At 41.5% G+C, this 14955-nt stretch overlaps 1 protein-coding gene across 2 annotated transcripts in view; it reads left to right on the top strand.

Moving 5' to 3' along the window:
- Positions 1 to 3799: 3799 nt before the first annotated feature.
- The window catches only part of CUL2 (cullin 2), a 97888-nt gene continuing 86732 nt past the window's right edge, over positions 3800 to 14955 (top strand). Inside the window, exon 1 of one of the 2 annotated variants that reach the window (XM_053572939.1) lies at positions 3800 to 3970. The gene's annotated coding sequence lies outside the window, so the exon portion shown is untranslated. Of the gene's footprint in view, positions 3971 to 4023; positions 4215 to 14955 lie in introns of those variants that run through there. The other variant, XM_053572938.1, reaches the window with a different exon arrangement.

Raw genomic sequence — 14955 nt, forward strand, 5'->3', positions numbered from 1 at the left:
GACCTCAAAGAGCTTATGTTTGTGTAAACTGTTTATTGATAGTTACTATATTAGAACTTCAAGACTAAGCAAGATGGCTCACACCTATAATCCTAGCACTATGGGAGGCCAAGGCCTGTGGCTTGCTTGAGCTCAGGAGTTCAAGACCAGCCTGAGTAAGAGCTAGACCCATCTCTACTAAAAGTAGAAAAACTAGCTGGCCTTTGTGGTGGGTGTGGGTAGTCCCAGCTACTTGGGAGGCTGAGGCAAGAGGATCACTTGAGCCCAAGAGTTTGAGGTGGCTGTGAGTTATGATGCCACAGCACTCTATCCAGGGCAACAGAGTGAGACTCTGTCTAAAAATAAAAAATAAAAACAGGGTGGGCGTGGAGGCCAAGGTGGGTGAATTGACTGAGCCTATAGGTTTGAGACCAGCCTAAGCAAGAGTGAGATCCCATCTCTAAAAATAGACAGGCATTCTGGCAGGTGCCTGTAATCCCAGCTACTTGGAGGCTGAAGCAAGAGAATCGCTTGAACCCAAGAGTTTGAAGTTGCTGTGAGCTATGATGGCACTACACTCTACTGAGTGTGACAAAGTGAGACTCTATCTCAAAAACAAAAACAAAAGACCCAAAAAGAACTGCAAAAGAGAGATTAGAAAAGTTGAATAATTTAAAAATAATAAACCTAAGCACATTTTAATGTTAATTGTTTTTATAAAAAATAACCATGTTTTCCAAAATAAAAAGATTTTACTGAAAAGAATAGTATTGGTTTTACATTTTACAAATCTCTATTTGGTTTAATGGAAGATATCTCTATGGTTGATGTAAATGAAGAAACACAGGCTTTAGAGGAAGAATTTATAGTCTTTTTGGATAACTGTAGATTTTTTTTTTTTATGGTGAATTCAACAAGTGGTAGTTTCTTTTTATTTATTTATTTATTTATTTATTTTTTTGTAGAGACAGAGTCTCACTTTATGGCCCTCGGTAGAGTGCCGTGGCCTTACACAGCTCACAGCAACCTCCAACTCATGGGCTTAAGCGATTCTCTTGCCTCAGCCTCCCGAGCAGCTGGGACTACAGGCGCCCGCCACAACGCCAAGTGGTAGTTTCTTAAACATTTGTTACAATGATGAATCTGAAACCATATCAATGAACTTTTCTTTCACATTCACATTATGTGTATATACACACACACAGATACATAAATATATCCATTCATCTTGCTATCTTGCACTTTGAATGAATCTTTTATTTTGCATGATTTTGTAACACTCATCATTGGTTATTTGGAGAATATTGGTTATGTTGACATACTTTATCATACACCATCAAAAAGTCACATCATTTTTAGCATCACAGTGCCATCAGAAAATTCTTTTAAGCAGTGTAAGCTGTCAAGCTTATGTTGATGAACACGAGTTTTCCAAATTTTCAAATTTCACTTGAAAGCTAAATTCTATCATTGGCAATGAATACCACCATCAGATGTTTGCTTGAAGTGTTAGGCTCACTTTGTTTATTGCGGAGAAAATATTTGTGAATTCCCAAGTTAGAATTTCATGTTTGTCTGTCAATTGTTCTTTCAAGGAAAAATGGTGTTTCATGAAAAATGCAGCCAGCTCATCTTGTGACTCAGGCACACAAGTGCTTTTTCTTTAAGACAACCATCCTGCTTTGGCATGCAGCAGAGATGTGTGTGTACTTCCCATTTCTTTAAACAAAATATTAGATTGCTTTTAAGGGTCAAAATTTAATAGAATTGGCTCAGCACCCATTGCTCAGTGGTTAAAGTGCCAGCCACATATACTGGGGCTGGTGGGTTCAAACCCAGCCCGGGCCTGCTAAAAACAACAATGACAACTACAACAACAACAACAACAACAACAACATAGCCAGGCTTTGGGGTGGGTGCCTGTAGTCCTGGCTACTTGGGAGGCTGAGGCAAGAGAATCACTTAAGCCTAAGAGTTAGAGGTTGCTGTGAGCTGTGATGCCACAGCACTCTACGAAGGGCAACCTAGTGAGACTCTGTCTCAAAAAAAAAAAATTTTTAATAGAATTAATACTTTTTACTAGTTCATCAAGGATGTCCCTAAGTCATTATTTTTTAAAAACAATTCTTTCCTGTATGTGGCAGGGAAGAATACAATGATCTGGTGACCACTGGGACAGGTTGGTGCCACTGTCTTGATTCCTGCCAAGGCATCAGCCGTGTCACTATTGCTTGTACCATTAGTGCAAATGTAAACCCAGCAAAAAAGACAAAGAACATGTTGTATTGTTACAAAAATAGTTTTTAACCTTGAGACCTCTGAAAAGGTCTTGGGAATTTCCTGAGGTCTGGCGACCATACTTTGAGAATTGTCAGATTAAGAAGGAGAACATAGGAGTAAAAAAGGTCACAGAACGAAAACAAAGTGTTGAATTTAGTACATAATAACTCTTTATTAAGATAAAGAGTACAGACTTCAAGTATCATGAGAAAGTCAGAGGAGAAAGATTGATGGGATTTATCAGGTCAGGAGACAGGATTTTTATTACTATTATTATTATTGGTATTATTATTGAGACAGAGTCTCACTGTCCCCCTGGGTAATGTGCCATAGCATCATAGCTCACAGCAACCTCAAATTCTTGGGTTCAAGAAATCCTCTTGCGGGCGGCGCCTGTGGCTCAGTCCGTGGGGCGCCGGCCCCATATACTGAGGGTGGCGGGTTCAGACCCGGCCCCGGCCAAACTGCAACCAAAAAATAGCCGGGCGTTGTGGCGGGCGCCTGTAGTCCCAGCTACTTGGGAGGCTGAGGCAAGAGAATCGCTTAAGCCCAGGAGTTGGAGGTTGCTGTGAGCTGTGTGAGGCCACGGCACTCTACAGAGGGCCATAAAGTGAGACTCTGTCTCTACAAAAAAAAAAAAAAAAAAAAAAAGAAATCCTCTTGCCTCAGCCCACCCAGCACTACAGGTGCCCACCAAAAGGCCCAGGTGGTTTTTCTGTTTTTAATAGAGAAGGGGTCTTCCTCTTGCTCAGGTTGGCCTGGAACTCCTGAGCTCACTCGCCTCAGCCTCCCAAAATGTTAGGATTACAGGCGTGAGCTACCGTGCCCAGTTTAGGAGGCATGATTTTCAGTGGGCCCTGACGTATTGGCACAATTTGGAAGAAAGGGTTGGAAAGCAAAAGCTTGCTCAGAAGGTACCTAGGACCATGAGATCTTGCTGATTTGGAATGCAAATAACGAATAAAACCTGGCTTTTTTTCTCTTGTGGGCCTGTGTGTATGAGGAGGTGATGAGTAATTCTACATTTGTATCAACGTCACCTGCCATTCAAAACTTCTCATACTCAATGGGTATGGTTGGAGATTGGGGAGGATGAGGTGGGAAGTTAGGTGACCAAAGCTGTGAAAAGAAGTTCCTTTATTGAAACTACATTTATGTCCCAGAATTTGTAGATATGCACCCAGTAGAAAAGGAGTTTTTCAGAGGGTAAGGTAGCTTTGCTAATGTTTTTCATCATTTGCAAAGCCTGTGGAATTGTGTTGCCAAGAGGATTGAGGTGCCCTAGCACACACACACAGGTCTGAAACAACTCAAGAAAAAACACTGTTGTTGAGAACGCCATTCTGACGTATTGGTTGTAGTAGTCCTCAAACTTGGTGGGGACTGTGCGTCTTGAGCCCAGCGTACCGCGGTAATCTTGACTGAGAACACAGCAGGGAATCATTTCGAATATCGGTTTCCATGGCCTTTAGCAATGGTACTAAACTGGGCTCCCTGCGCTTGCCGTACCGCGGACTTTACCATTGCTTTCCGAGGGGGGATTTGGAAGCAGCGGAAGAAGGAGACCGAAGGGTGTGTGTTGAGAAAAGCCAGGCGCTCAGGAGCACGATTGTTGTGCCGATCCCGTAATCGGCCCATCCTTTCCCCCTTCTCCCCCGTCCCCATCGCTCCTGTCCCGTCCCGGCTGCGCTTTATTTCCTCGCGGAGGCAGGTGAGTGTCAGCGCGCGGGCTCCCGGATTCGTTCCCCACCCCCCGCGTCTCCTGGGCTGGTGGCGGCGGCCGGCCGGGGAGGCGGCCTCGGCGCACAGTAATGGCAGCGCTGTGATCGGGGAACGCGAGCTGACAGCCGCCGCCGCCGCCGCCCACCTTCCTCGCCGGGGGCTTCGTCCTTCACTCTTTCGGGCCGCCTCCCCCTCCCCTTGTCCCTAGTCCCCTTGCCCCACTTCTGCAGAAGGTAACCCGCTGAGGGTCGCGGAGCCGGGCTGCAGGCGCCGGGAAACTTCCCTTCTCGGTTAATGGGTAGTGGGGATGGGGCGAGGGAAAGGAGTTGGGGGCGAGGAGGAGGGGAGAGGGATGAAAGGGGGAGGCCTGGGAGCGTGGTGTCCTGTAAGTGACCTCGGCTCCCCAGAGCGCTGACCCCTAAGCCCAGCCACCCCCCTGGACTGGATCCTGGGCCTCCCCAACCCGATCTTGGCCGCCCCTCCCTCGGCCCCATTTTCCTCCTCAGGGAGAGAAGGTGAGAGAGTGCGTGGACTCCTGCTTATTTACGTGCTGATGGGGATACACAACTCTGTGTGTCAAGGAGGGGCAGCAATCTCATACATCCTTTCCATGAGTATTTTCACTTTTGTTTCTGCAGATAGGCACGATTGATAGCTTTGGGGAGGAGTATTCTACGTGCTTGCTAGACCTCCTATTTCAGCACTTAGGGTCTGGTGAAATAAGATCCTCAGACTCTCCAGCACTAGCTTGCACTCTGGGGAATCTGGACCATTCCCTACCATTACAAGGATGCAAATAAAATCTGTGAATTGCAGATTGTTATTGTTATTAAGTCTTCACCTTCCCCACATGGATGATTACTATTACCAGTTAAAGGGCAGTGCCGTGGAAGCTTAAATTTTGAAGATAAGCTGTAAACTGTTAAGATGCCCTATAGGCTTTGACTTTTTAATAGGAAGATATTTTGAGTTGGACTTGTTCCAAATCTAAATTCATGGTAAAGTATGGGAAATAATCAGTTTGTTCTGATTGACTACCGAGTACATAGTTAACATTTAAAAATATTCAAAGCGCCATTCCCTGCCCTTTAGAATCTGACATCCTTTTCGAGACAGACAAATGAACAAATTAGTTACTTTGCCCCTTTTGCCTATAAACAGTATTTGAAAGACCCTTCCAAAAGAGTCAGATGAAGTAACAGGTAGATATACACAGTGTTTTGAATTGTCTGTGTTTTCAGCTGCTGTTTATGAGTTTGAGGAACATTTCTACAGTGTGCATATGCATAGTCTGTGAAAAATATCTTTTGATGATTATATGCATCTGAAATACTCTTCATTTGCCATCATCTCTGGCGATTTTCAGTGTCCTATAAATGTGTTCTGTCCATGTCTTCTGTCCTCACCAGTTTGTCACTTAACTAAATGTTGTGGACCTTCTGTAAGGTCATTTTGCCTTATTTATCAGTTGACAAATATTTCTTAAGCATCTGGTTTATCTCCCAAGAGGTATTGCAGGCATTATGGATACAACAATATAAAAGACATATGAAATAACCTCTTCTTTCTGCCCAATTGGATCTTCGATTCTGTCTGGGGAGAGAAAGACAATAAGTAGAAAATAAAAATAATTTCAGAGAATAAGTGATATGATGGAAATACAGATAGGGTGGGAGAAGACTATTTCAGATGCTGTGTTTTGGAAAGGTCTTTCTGAGGTGACCTTTGACCTGATACCTGAGAAATGAGAAGGATGTAGCCTTTGGAAGTTCTGAGAGAAGAGAGTTCCTGTCGGAGGGAGGAACAAATGGAAAAGGCGGAGGTGGTATCAAGGTGATTACCAGCCAGCTGAAAGTAGCTCAGCGCAGGTGAGATACAATAGGTTGTATATGTCCTAGCCAGGGGCAAGATCCTATGAGGTCCTGCAGTCCAAAGGAGTTTGGCTTTTATTCTTATAATATATTGAAAAGCTATTGGAATTCTATGATAAGCTGGGAGTCATATGGTCTGATTTGCAATTTGACTTGTAGATTGGAGAAAAGGGGAGACTAGTGAGAAGAGTAGTGACTATGGAATTTTTATTTTCATTTTTTTTTGAGGCAGAGTCTCAAGCTGTCACTTTGGGTAGAGTGCTGTGGTGTCATAGCTCACAGCAATCTCCAGCTCTTGGGCTTAGGCGATTCTCTTGCCCCAGCCTCCCAAGTAGCTGGTACTACAGGTGCCCGCCACAACATCTGGCTATTTTTTTGTTGCAGTTAGGCCAGGCCGGGTTGGAACCTGCCACCCTCTGTATATGGGGCCGGCGCCCTACTCACTGAGCCACAGGTGCCACCCAGTTTTTCTATTTTTAGTAGAGACAGAGTCTTGCTTTTGCTCAGGCTGGTCTCAACTCCTGAGCTCAGGCAATCCACCTACCTCAGCCTCCCGGAGTGCTAGGATTACAAGTGTGAGCCACCGCACCCAGCCTGTGAGTATGGAATGTTAAGGGACAAGTGAAAAGGTTTTGTGGTGTATTTTGGAGTTAAAGATATTTATTGAACTTGGCATGGTTTGGATGACAGGATTTACATCCTGTTGATTGGGACAGGAATGACTTCTGGGCTTTTGTCTTCAACTGGAGGATGATGGTGCCATGTACTGAGATGGGGAAGAGGTGAGGGGAGCAAACTGCTACATGGGATGGTGTTGGATGGGACATATTAAGTTAGATCTAGTTGTTCAGATGGAGGTGAGAAAGAAGTAGGCAATTGGATCAATTGGATTTGCAAGTCTAGAACTAGTGGTGAGGTCAAGGAGTCATTGATTCATTCAACAAATGTTTCTCAAGCACCAGAGTTGGACCAGATTGTGGAAAAAATGGACATAAATCTCTGCCTTCATGGAACTTAAATTCTAGTGGAGAGAGATGCAGAGTCATCACATTTATTTATTGGTATACTATATTTATGTTTTAAATAAAAACTATATTCACATGGCTCAAAACTTAAAATGCCCAATAGGGAATAGAATTAAAATCTCCCTCACCCAGTTTTCCTTAGAGCCAGTGTTAGCTCTTACCTATCCCTCCAAAGAAATACTTCGTGCACTTACAAGCAAATATATTTATATTAGTCCTCCACTTTGCAGAAATGATGGCATAGGTTGCTTTGATCCCTTGTATTTTTCAGAGTATTAAGTACTATTTAAGTTGTGAGACAGGATGAGAACACCTAAAGAGAAATTGTAGAAAGAAGAGAAAATCTGATTTGGTCCCTGCCCTCTGAGTTTTTGATCTACAGATGTGGAGTTGTTTAAAGGGCAGTTTATAGGCCAGGCGAGGTGGCTCACGTGTGTAATCCTAGCACTTTGTGAGGCTGAGGCTGGTGGATAGCTTGAGCTCTGCAGTTTGAGACCAGCCTGAGCAAGAGCAAGAACTCCATCTTTAAAAAAACTAGCGAAGTATTGTACATGCGTGTAGTCCCAGCTACTTGGAGACTAGAGCAAGAGGATTGCTCAAGCCTAAGAGTTGGAGATTGCTGTGAGCTATGACACCATGGCACATGGCACTCTACCCAGGGCAACAGAGTGAGACTGTCACAAAAAAAAAAAAAAAAAAAAAAGATTGTGAGTTTTTTTTTTTAATAGAAGTTTGCACTATTTCTTTTCTTTTCCTTTCTTTTTCTTTTTTTGAGACAGTGCCACTATGTTGCCCTCAGTAGAGTGCTGTAGCATCACAGCTCACAGCAACCTCAAACTCTTGGGCTTAAGCGATTCTCTTGCCTCAGCCTCCCAAGTAGCTGGGACTACAGGCACCTGCCACAACGCCCAGCTATTTTTTTTTGTTGCAATTGTCTTGTTGTTTAGCTGGCCCAGGCTGGGTTCGAACCCACCAGACTCTGTGTATTTGGCTGGCACCATAACCACTGTGCTACGGGCACTGAGCCAGAAGTTTGCACTAATTCTTTCCTTTTTTTTTTTGCACTATTTTCTTTTGTGCTTCATCTTAGCTGCCTATTTTTTGTATATGTTGGAGAAATGGTTATGATTGAAAACAATTTTTTCATGTGTGTACTATCAAGTTTAAAATATTGATGACAGGATCAGCTTTTGAGTCTTAATATTATCAAGACTTATGACTGGCTAACGTTAAATCTTGGAAAAACAAGCAGAAATTTGGAATGTTACCATGAGATTTATAATAAGTTATTGATACTTGAGATGTATTACTGAATCCTCTCTTAGTAATCAGTTAATCAAAATATCTGTTCAGGGTGATCTGGCTCTTTGCTTGGGTTTGAATTTTAACAGTAATGTGTCTCTCAAATCACACATGTTAGCATAATCCTTGTGCTACCTGTCTTCAAGAATATGTAGATTTATCTAATTCGTATTTGGCTTTTAATTGGGAAAGACTTATTGGAGATACTCCTTTGATTCTTCAAAGTTTTGAGACAATGGGAAGTGTTAAGGTTATGATGTTAGATCTGCAGTGACTTTTGGGGTGCAGTGGAATCCTGAGTGAGTCATTTGTAGGAAAGGAGGTGGAATATTTTTTCTTTCTTTAAGCTTTATTATTTTGAAGAATTAAAAATCCAGACTTGCATTGTATTCTCTACTGAATTTGTAATACGTTTCATATTGGTTGACATTTTAGCCAGATGCTTTTTTTTTTGGAGATAGAGTCTCACTTTGTTGCCCTTGGTAGAGTGCTGTGGTGTCATAGCTTACAGCAACCAGCAACTTCAAACTCTTGAGCTCAAGCAATTTTCATGCTTCAGCCTCCCAAGTACCTGGGACTACAGGTGCCTGCCGCAATGCCCAGCCGTTTTTAGAGATGAGGTCTCGCTCTGTCTCAAGCTAATCTCCAACCTGTGAGCTCAGGCAATCCATTTGTCTCGGCCTCCCAGAGTGCTAGGATTACAGGCGTGAGCCACCTCGCCTGGCCTCAGATACTTTTTGTGTAAATTGTTGTACCTTTTTTAAAGATTGTTCTTGATTTAAGAACTGTTCAGTTCAGTTTGATTTTTTTTTGTTATTTTTGTTATTGTTTCCTATCTTTTAGAAGATTTTTTTTTTTTTTGGTGAGATTAAGTAGCTGGTTTCTAGGTCAGAGAAGCATAATCTTTCGTAGAAAATATTTAATAGAATGTTTTTAAAGCATTAGACAACTATGTATAAGACTACCATATAAAATATGTGTAGTATGTTAGGTTTATATAAACTCTGTAAGTGTACAGATTTGACGATTTTAGTTATTTAAATCTAAAAGATTTCTTTTATATACTTTAATATTATAAATGATGTTACAGTTAATCATTGAATTATAGCCTAATTGTATGTGTCATTTTTTTCATCAATCAGATTGACAGTTTATCATTTTTTTCCTTATCAGCTGTAAGCTTCTTGAAGGTAACATTTCCAGTCCCTATTGGAGGTCTAGACTATTTAATAAGTATTTAGTAACTCAGTGAATCTTGTTCTAACACAGATTGCTTTTCAAAGAATGAAATGTTAGATTTACCCTATGTGAATACTTCTTGAATTTCTCAGCTTTGTTTTAATTTAGTTCAAGGAGAGAAAGCACAGGACACTTTTTTTTTTTTTTTTAGAGACACAGGCTCACTATGTCACCCTCGGTAGAGTGCCGTAGTGTTACAGCTCACAGCAACCTCAAACTCCTGGGCTTAGGTGATTCTCTTGCCTCAGCCTCCCAAGTAGCTGAGACTACAGGCGCCCGCCACAACGCCCAGCTATTTTTTTGTTGCAATTTGGCTGGGGCCGGGTTTGAACCCGTCACCATTGCTATATGGGGCCGGCGCCCTACCCACTGAGCCACACGTGCCGCCCAGTTTTCTTTTTTTGTAAGACAGAGTCTCAAGCTGTTGCCCTGGGTAGAGTGCTGTGGTGTCATAGCTCACAGCAACCTCAAACTCTTGGGCTTAAGTGATTCTCTTGCCTCAGCCTCCCAAGTAGCTGGCACTACAGGCACCTGCCACAATGCCTGGCTATGTTTTGGTTGTAGTTGTCATTGTTTGGCAGGCCTGGGCTGGATTCGAACCCACCAGCTCCAGTGTATGTGGCTGGCACCCTAGCTGCTGAGCTACAGGCTCCGAGCCTTCCCTGGGTTTTCTTCTAGTGTTTTTGTAGTTTCAGGTCTTACATTCAAGGCTTTAATCCATTTTGAGTTGATTTGTATATGTGGTGAGATGTAGGGATCCAGTTTCATTCTTCTGCATATGGCAGTCCAATTTTCTCAGCGCTATTTATTGTAAAGACTGTATTTTCTTTGGTGTATGTTGTCAGCTTTATCAAAGATGACTTGACTATAGGTATATGATTTTATTTCTGGGTTCTCTGTTCTGTTCCATTAATATATGTTTATTTTTTTATACCAATACCATGCTGTTTTGGCTACTATGGCCTTGTACTGTAATTTGAAATCAGACAGTGTGATGCCTCCAGCTTTGTTATTTTGCTTAGAATTGTTTTGGCTATTACGGCTCTTTTTTTGGTTCCATATCAACTTTAGAATTGTTCTAATTCTGTGAAAAATGATGTTGATATTTTGACAAGATCATGTTGAACTTACAGATTGCTTTAGGCAGTATGCAGTATGATCGATTTAGTGATAATAGTTCTGATCCATGTGCCTGGGATGATTTTTCACTCGTTTATGTCATCTACAGTTTTTTTCATTAGTGTTTTATAGATGTCCCTGAATAGTCTTTTACCTTCTTGGTTAAATATATTCCTAGGCATTCATTTTTTGCAGCTATTGTAAATGGGCTTGCCTTCTTGATTTGGTGCTCAGATATGGCACATGAATTCAGAAAAAATTTTAGGATACAAATCCATGTACACAAATCAGTAGCATTTCTGTATGCTAATAACAATCCAGCTACGTTTTTTTTATAGAGTCCTTAAGGTTTTCTAAATATATGATCATATCAGTAAATAGGGACGACTTGACTTCCTCTTTTCCAATTTTGATGCATGGTATTTTTTTCTCTTCCCTAACTGCTCTGTTGAAGACTTCTAATACTTTGTTGAATAAGAATGGTTAACGTGGACATCTAGTTCTTAGGGGGAATGCTCTCAGCTTCTCTTCCGGCTTCATATTGGCTGTAGATTTGTTATATATGGACTTTGTTTTTTTTTTTTTAATTGAGGCAGGGTCTTGCTCTGTCATCATGGCTAGAGTGCAGTGGTGTCATCATAGTTCACTGCAACCTCAAACTCCTGGCCTCTCATATAGTGGTGACTATGGGCATGCACTACCACACCCACCTGTTTTCTTTCTTTCTTTTTTTTTGTAGAGAGGGTCCTGCTTGTGCTCAGGCTGTTCTCCAATTCCAGACCTCAAGTATTTCTCCCACCTCGTCTCCCAATGTCTAGTTTGTTGAGGATTTTTATAATGAAAGAATGCTGAATTTTATTGAATGCTTTTTCTGTGTCTGCTGAGATGATCATATAGTTTTTGTCTTTAATTCTGTTCATGTGATATATCACATTTATCGACGTGTGTAAATTTTTTTTTTCCGACTTGTGTAAATGGAACCATCTTTGTGTCCCTGGTATAAAACCCATTCGATAATGGTGCATGATCTTTTTGATATGCTGTCGGATTGCATTTGTTAGTGTTTTGTTGAGGATATTTGCATCTGTGTTTATCGGGGATATTGATGTGTAGTGTTATGGGCATATGTGTGTTCCCTTGTCTGTTTTTGGTATCGGATGGTACTGGCCTCATAGGAAGGTGGGGAGAATTCGCCCCTCCTTGATTTTTTGGAACTGTGTTGGGAGAATTGGTATTAGTTCTTCTTTGCAGGTTTGATACAATTCATCTGTGAATTCATCTGGTCTTAGACTTTTTTTTTTGTTGGCAGATTTTTTTATTGTTGTCTCACTGCTTGTCAGAGGTCTGTACAGGACTCCTCTTTCTTCTCAGTTCAATCTCAGGAGTTGTATGTTTACAGGAATTTATCCATTTCCTCTGGCTTTTCTAGTTTGTAGGTGTGTAGTTATGCATAATACTCTCTGATGACCTTTTGTATTTCTGTGGTATCATTTATAGTGTCTCTGTTTTCATTTCTTTCCTTCTTTCTTTCTTTTTTGAGAGAGTCTCACTCTGTTGCCCCAGGCTTAGAGTGCCCTGGTGTCACAGCTAAAGCAACCTCAAATTGCTGTCTTCAAAGATCCTTTTGCCTCAGCCTCCCCAGTAGCTGGGACTACAGGTGCCTGCTACAATGCCCAGCTAGTTTTCTATTTTTAGTAGAGATGGGGTCTCGCTCTACTTTAGTAGAGTAGGCTGGTCTTGAACTCCTGAGCACAGGCAATCCACCCACCTTGGTCTCCCAGAGGGCTAGGATTACCATGCCTGGCCTCCTTTTTCATTTCTGATTCTGTTTCTTTGGATCTTCTCTTCTTGGTTAATCTAAATTGTGGGTAATTAATTTTGTTTATCTTTTTTGAGGAACCAACTTTTTATTTCTTTTTAAAAATTTTTTAATTTATTTTAATTTTTTTAACTTTTTATTTCATTGGTCTTATTTTTGCGAGGGGGGCCTCAATTTAATTCTGCTCTGATGTTTGTTATTACTTTTCTTCAGCCAACTTTGGGTTTGATTTATTCTTTTTCTACTTCCTTGTGTTATGACATTAGGTTATGAATTTGTGATCTTTCTAATTTTTGGATGTAGGCATTTAATACTGTAAACTTACCTTTGAGCTCTGCTTTTGCTGTACCCAACAGGTTTTGGTATGCTGTATTTTCATTTTTATGTATTTCAAAAAAACTTTTAATTTCTGTTTTGTTTTGTTTTTTTTGACCCAGTGATAGTTCAGGAGCATGTTGTTTAGCTTCCATGTATTTGCATTGTTTCTGAAGATCCTCTTGTTGATTTCTAGCATATTCCATTGTGGTCTGAAAAGATACTTGATATGGTTTCTATTTCTTAAAAATTTGTTGAGATAGGTTTCGTGTTGGCTGGGCACCTATTGCTCAGTGGTTAGGGTACCGGCCACATGCACCGGGGCTGGTGGGTTTGAACCCGGCCAGGGCCTGCTAAACAACAATAACAATAACAGTAGCCGGGCATTGTTGCGGGCACCTGTGGTCCCAGCTACTTGGGAGGCTGAGGCAAGAGAATCGCCTAAACACAAGAGCTGGAGGTTGCTGTGAGCTATGACACCATTGCACTCTACTGAGGGCAACATAATGAGACTCTGACTCAAAAAAAAAAAAAAGAAAAGATTGGTTTTGTGGCCTAATGTAATCTGTCTGGGAGAATGTTCTATGTGCTGGTAAAAATAATTTTTTAATATTTGCTGTTGTTGGGTAGAATGTTTCTGTAAGTGTCTATTAATTCTGTTTGGTCTAAAGTCCAATTTAAGTTCAGTCTTTCTTTGTTAATTTTTTTCTTTTCTTTCTTTTTTTTTGAAACAGAATCTCACTTTGTCACCCTTGGTGCAGTGCCAGGGCATCAGAGCTCACAGCAACCTCGAATTCTTGGGCTCAAGTGATTCTCTTGCCTCAGCCTCCTGAGTAGCTGGAACTACAGGCACCCACCTCAATACCCAGCTATTTTTAGAGATGGGATCTCGATTTTGCTCACTCTGTCTTGAACCTGTGAACTCAGAGCAATTCACTCGCCTTGGCCTTCCAGAGTGCTAGAGATTATAGGCATGAGTCACCGTGCCTGGCCTTTGTACCTTTTCTTTTTTAATTTGAGATAAGCGTTTCATTCTGTTGCCCAGGCTAGAGTGCTGCGGTGACAGCCTAGTTCATACCAACCTCAAACTGCTGGGGCAAGGGATCCTCCTGCCTTAGCTTCCCGAGTAGCTGCAATTATAGGTGCCTGCCACAATGCCTTGATAATTTTTCCTATTTTTAGTAGATTCTTATTCTGCCTTAGGCTGGTGTTGAACTCCTGAGGTCAAGGGATCCTCCCACATTGGCCTCTCAGGGTGCTAGGATTACAGGTGTGAGCCTCTGCACCTGCCTCTGTATCTGTATTTTTTGAGTGAAGCATTTAACTCATTTATGTCTAAGGTTAATACTGATATGTGAGGCTTTATTTCTGTCATACTGTTAATTATTTTCTAGATGTTTTATAATTCTTTGTTGTATTTTTGTCTTTGTGGTTTGGTGAAATTCTATGATTTTTGCAATTTGATTTATTTCTCCCTTCTCTCTTTGTGATATGAGTTTTCACTACGGCGAATATCAACCTTTCATTTCCATGTTTAACACCCATGGGTATATTTTATTTGGAGAAATGTGTATTCAACGTTTTCCCAGTTTTAAATTAATGAATTTATTTTTTAGAGCCAAGGTCTTGCTTCGTTACCCAGGCTGAAGTGCAGTGGCACAATCTAGCTTACTGTAGCCTTGAACTCTTGTGCTTGGTGATCCTCCCACCTCATCCTGCTGAGTAACTGGGACTGCAGACCAATGTCAGCTTGCTGAGCTAATATTTTTCAAAAATTTTTATGTAGAGATGGCATCTTGCTATTTTGTACAGGCTGATTTTGAACTGCTGGCCTCAAGTGTCCTCCAATCTGCTGGAATTATAGATGTGAGCCACTATGCCTGGCTTGCTCATTTTTTTTTTTTTTTTTTTTTTTTTTGTAGAGACAGAGTCTCACTTTATGGCCCTCTGTAGAGTGCCGTGGCCTCACACAGCTCACAGCAACCTCCAACTCCTGGGCTTAAGCGATTCTCTTGCCTCAGCCTCCCAAGCAGCTGGGACCACAGGTGCCCGCCACAACGCCCGGCTATTTTTTGGTTGCGGTTTGGCCGGGGCTGGGCTTGAACCCGCCACCCTCAGTATATGGGGCCGGCGCCCCACCGACTGAGCCACAGGCGCCGCCCGGTTTGCTCATTTTTAAATGGAGTTGGGCTTTTTGTTGTTGAGTTGTAAGCATTCTTTATATACAATGAATATTAATCCTTTTATTAGTCATATGATTTATATATTTATATATATGTGTATA

This window comes from Nycticebus coucang, chromosome 20 (genome assembly GCF_027406575.1).
Source record: "Nycticebus coucang isolate mNycCou1 chromosome 20, mNycCou1.pri, whole genome shotgun sequence".
Lineage (NCBI taxonomy): Eukaryota > Metazoa > Chordata > Mammalia > Primates > Lorisidae > Nycticebus > Nycticebus coucang.